The sequence below is a fragment of the Panthera leo genome, chromosome A1 (genome assembly GCF_018350215.1).
Source record: "Panthera leo isolate Ple1 chromosome A1, P.leo_Ple1_pat1.1, whole genome shotgun sequence".
Lineage (NCBI taxonomy): Eukaryota > Metazoa > Chordata > Mammalia > Carnivora > Felidae > Panthera > Panthera leo.
In genome coordinates this window covers 6,046,153-6,059,962 of record NC_056679.1, presented here as the reverse complement: position 1 = coordinate 6,059,962, position 13,810 = coordinate 6,046,153, and the positions used below count along the sequence as shown (strand labels likewise).

The following is a 13,810-nucleotide window of genomic DNA, read 5'->3' as shown; positions in this document are numbered from 1 at the left end:
GGGGCAGAGAGAGAGGGAGACACAGAATCCGAAGCAGGCTCCAGGCTCTGAGCTGTCAGCCCAGAGCCTGACACGGGGCTCAAACTCATGAGCTGTTGAGATCATGACCTGAGCCAAAGTCAGATGCTTAATGGATTGAGCCACCCAGGTGCCCCTTAATCCATATTTTTGAATATATATTTGTGGAACAGAAGAAAGGGCAAAGAGGAGCAGTGGAGCAGAAGAACGCAGAGAGACAGAAGAGAAAGAGAACAGAAAGAAATGGTAAAGAAAAAGAAGTGAAGATATTTAACAGGGTATGCTACTGAGAATGAAGTTAGAAAAGTAGGTATGGCTCACAACTACTGTGATTCCACTTCTATTAGGTACCCAAAACAGTCCAATTCAGAGAGACAGAAAGCAGAATGGTGGTTGCCGGGGGCTGGCAGAGGGGGATGGGGAGTTGCAATAGGTACAGAGTATTAGCTTTGCAGGATGAAAGAGTTCTGGGGATGAATGGTGGTGATGGTAGCACAAGTGAATGTTAATACTATTGAACTATATACTTAAAAATGGTGTACATAATTTTAAAAAAATCCTATGTCTGTTTTCTAGCCAAGAGGTAACAGTGGCTTGGTCTAGATTAAGAGCAGAGAAGATGCAACTGATTGGATCGTGAGAAGAGGACAGACTGGAACTATATTTTGAACATAAGGATGAGCAGGTCTTGGTGACTGACTGGAGGCTCAAAGAGAAATACACCCAAGATAATTTCCAAATTACTGACATAAGTAATTAGGTGGATAATGTTGCCAACTGTAAAGGAGAAAACAGAGAAACAATTCAAATTTGTACATGTTCAGCTTGAGAAACTTTTCATACATCCAAATGAAAGTGAGTCAATGAGTGTATAAATGGGTCTTGAGCTCAGAACAGATGTCTGGCCTGGAGATGCAAATCAGACAGTCCTCAGCATTTAAATGATATTTGAAGCTGGCAAGCTGATGACATTACATAGGAAGAGAGTGGGGGGGAAGGGGGGGGGAGAAGGCCTGAAATCCAGGCTTGAAGGATCTAGTTATGAGGAACTTTTACATTTGGAGAAAAGACAAGAAATTCCCACAGTAGAATGAGAAAGAGAAGCCATATATACAAAATAAAAACAAGTAAAGTATGATAAATCAAAAGCTTAGGGAAGAAAATATTATAGAAAAGGAAACCTGTTAAAATATACAATGATCATGATAATAATAGAAGGCATTCACTAAATGACTACAATGTTCCTAGGACTGTTATAAGCACTGTAAAGGTAATGATTGATTCATTTCTCACAACACCCTATGAAAAAATTTGTCTATCTTTTTTTTTTTTTTTTACAGCTGAACACATTAAGGCTTAGAGAAAGCAAGTTAACTCGTTGACAGCTATATATCTAGCAAACTAGGCAGAACCCAGAACCTGAATTCTTACTCACTACGTGATACTCACTCTGTAAGTATCCATAGTCTTAGCAACAGAGAGAATGGTGACGTTAGCCAAGTAGAATTAAATGGAATGATGGAGGCAGAAGCCAGACTGGAGTGCACTGAAGAGTAAATGGAAAGTGATGAACTAAAGGTAATAGGAATAAACAACTCTTAAGAAACATGTCTCTAAGAAAGATGAAAGATAGGGTGGTCACTGGAAGGGCATTCAGCGTATAGAAAGTTTCACTGTTGCTGAACTTGCTACTAAGGGCAAGAAAGCATACTCAAGTATCCAGACAGATCAGGCAGGTAATTTACACAACAATAAGGACAACCAATACTTCTACACACTTATAGCGCACCAGGTATTCTTCTAAATATTTCTTATATATTAGCATGTGTGATGCCAACAACAGCTACTTAGCCCCATTTCACGGATAAGAAAACTGATATACCAAAAGGTCTGCAAGTTGGGAAAGTCAAACAGCTGGCTAGGATTCAAACCTCAGCAAACTTGTTCCTGAACAAGTACCTTCTATCAGAGAAAGGGCCAAAAAAGTGCATGTGATATGAGAGCTTTGGTGAACTGAACAGCAAATGCACCCTCAAGAGGGATCTATGCCTCCAACAATAGCCAAACACTGTCTGTGAGATGGAAATGTCCTATGCTCTGTCCAAGGCAGTAGCCATCAGCCTTGAGTGAGTATTGAGCATTTGAAATAAGGTGGAATGACCGAGAGGGAACTCTAAATTTTCTCTCATTATAATTAAATTTAAAAAGACACATGCGGCTAGTGGCTATTATAATAGATAGTACAACTCCAGAAAATTGTTTATGAATAGCCTAATTTTTTTAAGGACAAGCCAGAAATAAATATTTTAATGTGAATTCTTCTCATTTTAAAATGTTGGTTCCCTTAAAAAAAAAACAAAACAAAACTACTTATCATAGAATCCAAATGTACCTTAAGAGAATACCTATATAATTTTCACAAGTTATAATGGAATTTACAGTAACAGAATAAGGTATACCTACATGTTTCAACATGTGTATCTCAAAAACAATGTTTACAACAAAGTTGCAGAATGAAAAGTACCATCAATACCATTTGTATGAAGTTTAAACATATGCACAGCACTACTTAAGTACACATACAGTATTAAAAAGCCATACATACAGTATAAAAGTATAAAGGCATTCAGGGGAGGGGCACCTGGGTGGTTCAGTTGGTTAAGCATCTGACTTTGGCTCAAGTCATGATCTCACGGTTAGTGAGTTTGAGCCCTGCAGCCCCAGCTGTGCCTAGAGCTTGCTTGGGATTCTGTGTCTCCCTCTCTCTGCCCCCACCCACCCCACCCCCCATGCTTGCGCTCTTTCTCTCTCAAAAATAAATAAACTTTAAAAAAAAAATAAAGGCATTCATAGGAATTGTAACACCAATGTGCTGGTTACCTCTAGGGTGAGAGATATAAATGTGATCAGAGAGAGTGTATTAGTCTCTTACTGCTGCTGTAACAAACTACCATAAACTTGGCTTAAAACAATACAAATTTATTACCATACACGTGTATAGGCTGAAAGTCCAACATGGGTCTTGGTGGGCTAAAATCAAGGTGCTAGTAGGACTGTATTCTTTCCTGGAGGCTGTAAGGGAGAATCAGTTTCCTTGCCTTTTCCAGTTTATAGAGGCAACCACCACACTTCTTTGCTCATAAACCTCTTCTATCTTCCAGACAAGAAATGTAGGTGAAGTCCTTCGCATTACCACATCACTCTGATCTTGCTTCTGTTGTCACACCCCTAACACTTGTACCTCCGTCTTCCACTTTTAAGTACTATCGTGATTACACTGGGCCCACCCAAATTATCCAGAATAATCTTCCTATTTTACAGTCAGCTGATTAGAAACTTTAATTCAATCTTTAATTCAAACTTTAATTTCCCTTTGCCATGTAACTTAACATATCCAAATGTTCCAGGGATAAGGACAGGATTATCTTTGGTAGGCGAGATTTATTCTCCCTCCCACAGAAGAGTACACAAGGAACTTTAATTTTGTAATGTTTTGTTCCTTAAGTAGACAAAGGAGTTCATTATGTTTTTTATTATATCTCCCTATATGCCTCAAATATGTTTAAAAGCTTTTGATGTGAAATTTCCTTGTAAGGTAAGTTTTCCAAACTTTCATAGGGTCTTAAAATTTTAAAGAGATCGATCAGGAGCAGTAGGAGGTAAAGGGAGAAAAATATGGAAAAATCAAGGCGTTGGCTCTGCTTCAACCTAACCAGACCTTTTTATTACCTTTTACTTTTCTTTAATTTAATTTTTTATTTTTTAAATTTACATCCAAATTAGCATATAGTGAAACAATGATTTCAGGAGTAGATTCCTTAATGCCCCTTACCCAGTTAGCCCATCCCCCCACCCACAACCCCTCCAGTAACCTTCAGTTTGTTCTCTATATTTAGGAGTCTCTTCTGTTTTGTCTCCCTCCCTGTTTTCATATTATTTTTGTTTCCCTTCCCTTATGTTCATCTGTTTTGTCTCTTAAAGTCCTCATAGGAGTGAAGTCATATGATTTTTGTCTTTCTCTGACTAATTTCACTTAGCATAATACCCTCCAGTTCCATCCAAGATGGATGGAAATGGCAAGATGTCATTCTTTTTGATTGCCAAGTAATACTCCATTGTATATACATATACCACATCTTCTTTATTCATTCATCCATCGATGGACATTCGGGCTCTTTCCATACTTTGGCTACTGTTGATAGTGCTGCTATAAACATGGGGGTGCACGTGTCCCTTCAAAACAGCACACCTGTATCCCTTGGATAAATGCCTAGTAGTGCAACTGCTGGGTCATGGGGTAGTTCTATTTTTAGTTTTTTGAGGAACCTCTATACTGTTTTCCAGAGTGGCTGCACCAGCTTGCATTCCCATTGCCTTTTACTTTTCTACATAACCTTTCATTTGAAAAGAAAAAAAAAAAAAGGATTCCAATTATTTAAACAAAAAAAGAGAGAATATAAATGCCACGTGACTCTAAGAAAAACCGTAATAAAATAAAATTAACTTACTTACATGGTATAAAAAGTAAATAATTAACAAGCTAGTCCTACAACGAGGCTACTGATGAGCTGAGTGATGCTTTGGGTAACATTGCAGGGCTAAGGGGACAGAACTTATGTTCAGTCCAAGGATCACTGAAGCCAAGGAGAAAGAAGGAAAGGACACAAGGAAATGCCCATGCACATCGGTTAAGACCGTAAAGAGCAGTATTCTAAAAGTAATGAGTATGAACAAGAAGTTTACTGACTCACGGGGACTGCAACTCAGCTTCCAATATCAAAGACTGAAAACAGAATAATGTAGTCCTAGATTGCTAGTACCTTCAGGTACTAATGAAAGTGGACATTGTTGAAAGACGCCATCTCCTGCGTATAAGTTTCTTCTAAAGAACAATTTCAAGTACGATGTCTACGCTCGTAAAAAAAAATAAGTAACCAGGCGTATGAGGAGACAAGACAACTAGCAGAAACTGCAAACCATAGAAACAGACTCATAAGGCTCCGGATGGTCTCTGAAGTCTCTAACCGTGCAAACAATGTTTAAGATAACAAAAGACGGAGAATTCTGAGAGTCTCAAAGCCCAAGAATAGGACACAACAGATTTCTGAGGAGAAAACAGATCATAAAACTGAAAAAATAAGTGCATTTAATAACACAATGGATGGATTTAAAGGCACAGTAAGCACAGCAGAAGGGATTATTCATGAATTGGAAGAGGTATCATAGGAAAATATTCAAAATAAAGACTGGAATGATAAAATGAAAAGCACGAAGGAGAGGATAAGAGACATGGATAATACAGATGAGAAGGGCTAACATAACTAAATCCCATCAGGAGAGGGGAGAGAATAAGGGGGAGGGGGCACAAATACTATTTAAAGAGACAATGGCTGAGAATTTTCTGAAACAAATGACAGCAAATTACAGATTCAAGAAGCATTATCAATCACAGTAGCATAAGCAAAAAGGGTATTCTTCAGGTAGTAAGAAAATGATCCAAAAAGGAAGTACAATAATGCAGGAAAGATTGAGAAATGGTAAAGATAATAGTACTTCTAAATGAATATTGACTGTATACAATAATGATAGTATCTTGTAGGGTATTACACACACAGAATTAAAAGATACAACAACATGGTCAAATTAAGTCAGGGTCGGGAGGAGTAAATGGATTTGAAACATTGTAATATTCTTTGTTTGGAAAAAGAGTAAACGCGCCAATTAATATTATACATTGATGAGTCAAAATGCATGTTTTAATATCTAGCATAACTATTAAGGAATACCAAGAGGGTAGAACTTCTAAGTTAATAAAGTGAGCCTCCTGGTAGACACTTGCAGATACTATAATCAGACAGGAAATGGAAAAACAATAGTTCTGTCACTGCTAAGAAAGGGAAGGAAAAAAAATAAAAGTCAGTAAGAAAGGTGAGGTGATGGAGAATATGCTATTTTATCCTCAAACTCAAGAGGAGACATTTCTCTAAATAGTAAAGGGCAACCCTGCAAACTCCGTGTTAATACTGGTGCTATAAAAACCTTAAACCCTACCCCTGTTACAGAACTTCTGCCTTGGAGCTGACAAACTACTCTGCTGACGGCATCTGCAGTAACCCTCAGGCATTCTCACGTACCACTACTCTCAACTCACTGGCAGACCTCTGACAAAGGAGTATTTTTTTCCTCCTTTTTGATGTCACTCCGAGTGATTTCATAGGGAAAGACCTACTGTGCAAAAGGAATTACCATATGAAGTGCTCTCCTAATAGTTCTTTCCTCAAAATCCTTGAGGTCTTCCTTTTCCATCGGGTCATAGCTAATTTGGACACGGATTTACTGGCGTCCCTTTATTTAAATCAAACCCAACTTGAACATCCCTAGGAAGTATGCCTCTTGCAAAAAACAAAAATTTTACTGACATCGGCAGATTGATTGGGGCTGAACCCATTGAGACTAAACTGACCCATCCAAATACGTACCCACATTTGGACAGTACTCCCTAAAGCAGCAGCTAAAAGAAGGGCTAAAAACAACTGAGTACCTTACAGGGAAAGGACTCACTGTACTTCACACGAATCCTTGTAATATTCCCATCTTCGTGATTAAAAAATATGAAACAGAATATTCACCTCCCCCACCTACCTCATTTATAAACAGAACCAAACCAACAGAGTATTTTATCTTCACTGCCCCCTGCCACTTACAGATCTGTGTCTTTCTGCAGTGTTTCTTTAGATCAAAACAGTCAATACTTGTTCGTCTTGGGAAAATCAACAGTACATCTGGACATTTATGCCCTAGGTATATACTGGGGCACCCTCCAATTTTGCAGTAAGTCCTCAACCTGTACCTCAAGGATCTTAAATTTCCCTGGATTTCTACCCTAGTCTAATATGTGGATGATCTTTTGTCATGTTTGAAAGATGAGGTAAGCCCCAAGGCTGATTGCATTTTTTCTGTTGTATCTCAGAAAGGACATAGATTTCCACAGAGAAGTTATGACTTTATTAAAGTACACTAACTAGCACATCATTTATCCAAAGGAGATAAATCCCTTATTCTTGACAGATTATAAATTGTTCAAAACTTTCCAAGAAACTAAGAGACAATTACAAAGATTCCTAGATCTCACTGACCACAGCAGGCAATGGGTTCCCACTTTTCCGTGACAGTATGATTATTTGACAATTTAACCAAGACCTCCTCAATAACCAAAGCTCTTCCCTGGAAACCTAAACACGTACAGATCTTTTGTTAGATAAAAAAGAGCACTTCAGTCACTTCCTACTCTGAGTTAGTTATCATAAAATTTTCTATCTATTCATCCATGAGAGATCTGAACAAGCCCTTAGTGTTCTGACTTCACTTGATGAGAATCATCAGAGATCAAGAGGTTACTAAAGTTTCTCTTGACCCCGTGGTAAAAGATTACCCAGTTGGTCTAAAAATAGCCACAGTAAAGGCTTTTGTCCACTTAATTTAAGGATCTTCTTCTAACCCCAAGGTCCTTCACACTGTACAATCTTTGTTGCTCACTGCAAAGACAGAACATGTCTCAGCAAGGAGGCTTAGCTCCTATAAAATCCTATTGCTTTACCCTTCACATATTTCCATTCATGGTAATACTCAAGGGGTCAGTAAACTATGGCCCACGAGCCAAATTCAGCCCACAGCATGGCCTATCGGCTAAGAATGATTTTTATACTGTTAAATTATTATTAAAGAAAAGAAAAGAAAAAGAATACACAACAGAGACTGTTATATGGCCCACAAAGCCCAAAACATTTACTATCTGACCCTTTACAGGAAAAGTTTGCTGATCTCTGCTACTTTTCTCCTCCCTAAAAAAGGAGAAACTACTCTCTACTGGCAAACCATGCCCTAAATAGACTTACAGAAACTCCCCTAGAAAATTCAGACTTAATCTTCACTGTTGATGGGTCAATCTTAAGAACAAAACAAGTAAATAGTAGGCAGAATATGCTGCAACAGATCTCAAACTCACCCCTAGAATGTGACTCCTTTGCTAGAGGCAAGATACACCTAACTGGCAGAATTCCCCATGAATTCACCAGAGTTTGCTAGGTAGTGAACAGGTTAATTGGCATTAACAGGGTTAATACACGTAAGTTCAGAGCACATCTGCTTTTGAGGTAGTCCATAATTGTGGAATGCCTCGGAAATCGTGAGAGCTCTTGACTTCAGCATTAACGTTTCCTAAAAAGATAACTATTATAAAGATAGAAGCGCATTTAAAACAGAGGTAACACAAAGATTAAAGAATGTGCCCTGGCTGATTGCTATGGTAGATAGGTATCTCTTACCAAGATTTTAGCCCTCATGATACGAAAAGTCCATTTGCACGATGCCAGCAATTGTCTCCAGAGTTGGAAAAAGAAGGGTTTTAGGGAGAAATCTGAGTAAGTACCCAAGTTAGCTTCTGGTGTTCTCAGGACAGTTTCTCTGTGGCATCAGAGGTCCACAAATGAAACCTGGGAAAAATTTTACATAAAATTATATACTATGTTAAGGACAAATTGGTTAGAGAACTCAGTTCTCTAACAGTTTAGGAAAGTGGGTAAACTTTAGTAAAATTGCTGAGCATGTTACAGTTTATGTCTCACCAGTATAATCCCTGCTTAAAACAGTAAACGTGGGGACACCTTGGTGTCTCAGTCAGTTAAGTGTCCCACTCTAGATCCTGGCTCAGGTCACGATCTCATAGTTTGTGGGAATGAGCCCTGCATTGGGCTCTGCGCTGACAGCATGGAGCCTGCTTGAGATTCTCTCCCTCTATCTCTCTGCCCCTCCCCTGCTCCTGTGCACTTTCTCTCCCTCCCTCTCTCCCAAAATAAAGAAATAAGTAAACATTAAAAACAACAGCAGTACACGTGAAGCATGGACAAGAGTCTAAACCTCAAGGTCTCTTTGAACACCCCCAAATGGTTTTCATACAAGGGTTTTGAATATGTTGTGATCATCGTTTGCTTATTCTTGGGGTAGACAGAAGCCCTTCCTTGTTGGAAATCTGTATCTCAAAGAGTAGCAAAAACCTTACTCAACTATGTGTTCCCAACCTCAGAAATTCCAACTTTCTCTCTGATGAGAGGTACCCATTTGCTGATACTATTATTAAAGAGTTTTTAAAGCCCTTCCACTTACTCAGAAATGTCACTGTCCAACCTTCAAGAAAGGTTCTGAAACTAGTATTAGCAAAAGTCTTAGAGTCTCTCAAACTTCCACAGCCTAAGATACTGCCACTGGTTTTAACGACAATGAAATCAATTCCTTCTGGAGCTTGACCACTCCCCAATTATGAGTTATTACACACCAGCCCATACGTTTAAGAATGTTAACTCTGATACTAGACCTACACTACTGCAAGCAGACATAGCCAAATACTGTCTGCCAGGGATTCATGCAATATACCCAGTCTTAACATTAATAGGTAAAAGCAGCAGGGCGCCTGGATGTGACAGTCGGTTAAGTGTCTGACTTTGGCTCAGGTCGTGATCTCACAGTTCGTGGGTTCAAGCCCCACGTCAGGCTCTGTGCTGACAGCTCAGAGCCTGGAACCTGCTTTGGATTCTGTGTCTCCCTCTCTCTCTGCTCCTCCCCCACTCATGCTCTATCTCTGTCTCTCAAAAATAAATAAACATTAAAAAAAAATTTTTTTAAGACCTATGTCAGTGTTGAATTGCTGCAAGACAGTTGCACCCAGAGAACTTGAACTGAGGATTCTTATGAGTCTTCTAGTAGCAAAAGGTCTTTGGAAGGAGAGAGCTTCAACTAAAGACCTTTACACCAAGATCCACAGAATAGTGACTGTCATGCTCTAATCTCTATTACTCTGCTCTTCACTTTCCTAGTTATCTTTTTTCTTCTTTTGCTGTTAAGGTTACTTTTAACTATGTTACCCATAAGGACCCTATTCTTAGGGTCTTAGGGTTTTGAAAAAAGCTACTTTAGATATAATACTGGTTTGTCTTGGGATAAATGGCATGCTTACAACATTTTAGCCCCTTCAGTCCTCTCTGGGATCTTTACTATTATTACAGAGACTGGAAAAGCAAAGGAAATAATCATAAATTTGATAATTTTGTCAATAACCACACATCTGATTTAGTGGGCTCTTTTGGATGAAGTGGTTTAATTTTGGCTTAATTTCTTGCCTTAATTTTGGCACTCCTGGCTCCTGCAGACTGCAGACTCTGATATAATCCTTTTCTTAGAATTTGTGTTGCAGTGCCTAGGCGTGACCTTCAGAGTATTAAATGTTGCTGCATAGCCACTGTCCGGTCAAATGACCCCAAAATGACCATGTAACAGGAGGAGAGGAAACTCTGATTCTTACAAAGACTAAAGTGACCATCTTCCCCTTTCACACCCCCATCCCCAGTTTATTTCATCATAACACCTCATAGAGTGATAAAGATCTGGACTGATCATATTTCCAGACATTAATGGGAAGGGGATCTGAGAACCAAAGCCACCTAAAACCACACACTGTCTACATTAACATGGCTTTACTATTTGACTTAATACAGCTTTACTAATCCAGGAACTCTTACCCAGGAAAATAAGTTATAAATAACCTTGTTTGTTTCAGGTCCCCAAGATACACTTATCCAAAAAACAAATCCCCTTCCCAGGATAATAAGTCACCCAACTAAGCTTATCAAAGACTTGATCAGAAACTCTTACTTAGTGCCATTATCTTTGCCTTATCCCATTCAGGCTTTTGCAGTGAAAGATCTATATTAACGCAGACCCCAACATCCTCATAAATACCCTTCCTGTTTCTGAGACACTACTAAAATTCCGTAAAGACAGAAGACTCCCTTACTATAGCAGTAAACTAGGCTTTGCTTTATTAATAAGATATTTTGGTCATCTTTTGGGGAAGCCCATGAGAAAAGTTGTACTGATACGGAAATCTAGGGGGTCCGTAAAAAAATGGCCTATTCCCTACCTGATCTTTTCATAAGCAAGCATCTGCTTCTACAGGCAAATGTTTTACTGCTTTATGCTTAAGTATGAATTGGCTGCTGAGAATCACCACACTTAAGGAAAGCCTCTAATAAGGAGAGACCAAAATAGCTCAGAAGAAACAAAGACAAAGCACCAACGAGAAGAGAAATTAAAACATCTATACTATCACAAAGACATTAGCTATTGTATCCATAAAACATAAACAAGTTTATATAAAAATATTCAGATGACAGGGGCGCCTGGGTGGCTCAGTCTGCTGAGCTTCTGACTTTGGCTCAGGTCATGATCTCATGGTTCATGAGTTTGAGCCCCACGTTGGGCTCTGTGCTGACAGCTTGGAGCCTGGAGCCTGCTTTGGATTCTGTCTCCCTCTCTCTCTGCCTCTCCCCCACACACTTGTATGCACGCTCTCTCGCTCTCTCTCTCTCAAAAATAAACATTTAAAATTTTTTTTGAATAAAAATAAAAAAATAAAACAAAATAAAAATGTTCAGATGACAGAAATAAATATGAAAGCAGAATAAAAAATTAACTGGAAAGGCTGAAAGATAAAGTTGAAAATCAAAATCCAAAAAAAGAGAACAAAGTAAATGTAAAGAGAAATTATCAAATAGTTAACATTTTATACAACTGAAAGATGTGTTTGCTAACTGAAAGCTCCCTTCCCACATCTCTATACTCTCAGCATAAAAGACCCAGAAATGTATATACTCATAAAAGTTAAAGAAACAGAAGTTTAAAAAGCAGATCTTAAAAGCTTTCAAAAATAAAAAGAAGTTATATACAGGGATCAAGAGTCTGAATGGCATTGGACAACACTGAATGGCATTCAACAACACTGAAGTTAGAAGATAACAATATATTCAAAATTCTGGTGTGTGTGTTTTTCTTAATTTCCAACCTAGAATTCCATATCCAGCCAAAGTATCACTGTTAGCTTCTTCCCATATCCATAATTTTCTTCCTTTTATTATCAGAGCCCCACCAAGCATAGCTGAGCACATATCCACCTAACTAAATATACTAGATTTTCCTGTTTCCCTTGTACCTACTAATAGGTGTGGCTACATGACAACCTTGTGGCCACTGACATATGAGCAAAAGTAATATGGGCAGCTTCCAGTTCATGCCCTTAAAACAAATCTGCATGCCCTCCACTTCCTCTTTCCTCCTTCTCAAGGATGGAGTAAGACAGGGTAATAAGCCATCTTTGAGCATATAGATAAAGACAGCACACGTGCTGCTGAAGCAAGCACTGAGCATATAGATAAACCACAGAGCAGTTCTTAGTATGTACACGAATCACCTAGGAATCTTGTTAAAATGGAGATTCTGACTCAGTAGGTCTGGGCTGGGCCTGAGATTCTGCATTTTTAACAAGCTCCCATATGTTGCTGTTTCCGGGAATCATACTTAGAGTTCCAAGGCCCAAGAGTAGAGAATGATGTAACAAGAAAGAAGGCACCTGGGTCTCTAGAAAACTCCAGGAAAATCCACTCTATCTTCGCTCAACTCTTGACCAGCTCAGTAAAAAAAGAGAAATAAACATCTTTATTAAGCCACTGATGTACCACTAAAAAACAAAACAAAACCAAAAACTGACAATGGTGTACTTAGTTGTCTAATAATATTTCTGCCAAAAAGTCAGTGATTTATAATTTGCATTAAAATAAACATAAAATCTTGTCCAAGGAATACTCTTATAAACCTTAAGATTAGACTATATGACAACTTAAATGTTCTAAACTAAGTCTGCTGAATACATTACTTTATATCCTCATGACTAAATAGGAAATAATACAGCTTCACTCCAGACATTTTGAAATGTTAACAAGTCATTTATCTACCACTCAGAAAGAATACCTTGGCTGTTCACTTCCAGTCTGAATTTATGTTTGTCTTTTTTTAAATGTTTATTTATTTTGAGGGGTGTGGGAGAGCGAGCAGGAGGAGGAGCAGAGAGAGAGGAAGAGAGAGAATCCAAAGCAGACTCCACACTGTCAGTGCAGAGCCCAACGCAGGGCTCGAACCTACCAACTGAGAGACCATGACCCGAGCTGAAATCAAGAGTCGGATGCTAACTGACTGAGCTACCCAGGTGCCCCTATGTTTGTCTTTCTATATGTGTTCATTTAAACATTTTATATATGATTTTTTTATTTTCCAGAATTTCCACAAACACATATTACATTTGATATGAGAGAGGGACAGAGACAGAGACAGAGAGGCAAACCAAGAAACAGGCAAACCAGGAAACACTCTTAACTATAGAGAACAAACTGAGGGTTACTGGAGGGGAAGTGGGTAGAGGGATGGGCTAAATGGGTGGTAGATTAAGGAGTACACTTGTAGTGATGAGCCCCGGGTGATGTATGGATGTGGTGAAGCACTATATTGTACACCTGAAACTAAAACAACACTATAAGCTAACTAACTGGAATTGAAATAAAAACTTAAAGAAAAAAATAAAATATTAAAAAATAAAAAATTCTCACAAAGAAAAAAAAGAAACCAATTATTTTCTTTTAAAACCTAAACAATACAAATTATTTTGAATGAATATAAATATATCCTAGTTCATATATCTCCATACAATGAGATATCAACTCACATGAATGCTAACTAATCAGTTAAAGGAAAGCAAAAAAGGGGTAGATTTAAAGTAACCTTCAAGAAATCTCATAGGGACCTGGGAGAGAAGTTTTATATAGAGTGCATATATTGTATTCAGCATTCACATTCCAACTGCGCTTTTAATATTTATCAGAGTCTTTAATCCTTATCATAGAGTCTTTCCATA

The 13,810-nt window shown here is 38.3% G+C and overlaps 1 protein-coding gene across 5 annotated transcripts in view; it reads right to left on the bottom strand.

Moving 5' to 3' along the window:
* The window catches only part of CDK8 (cyclin dependent kinase 8), a 117,608-nt gene that overhangs the window by 80,211 nt on the left and 23,587 nt on the right, over positions 1 to 13,810 (bottom strand). Inside the window, exon 1 of one of the 5 annotated variants that reach the window (XM_042937203.1) lies at positions 8,343 to 8,553. The exons of the other annotated variants lie outside the window; for them this stretch is intronic. The gene's annotated coding sequence lies outside the window, so the exon portion shown is untranslated. Of the gene's footprint in view, positions 1 to 8,342; positions 8,554 to 13,810 lie in introns of those variants that run through there. 5 annotated transcript variants of the gene reach the window in all.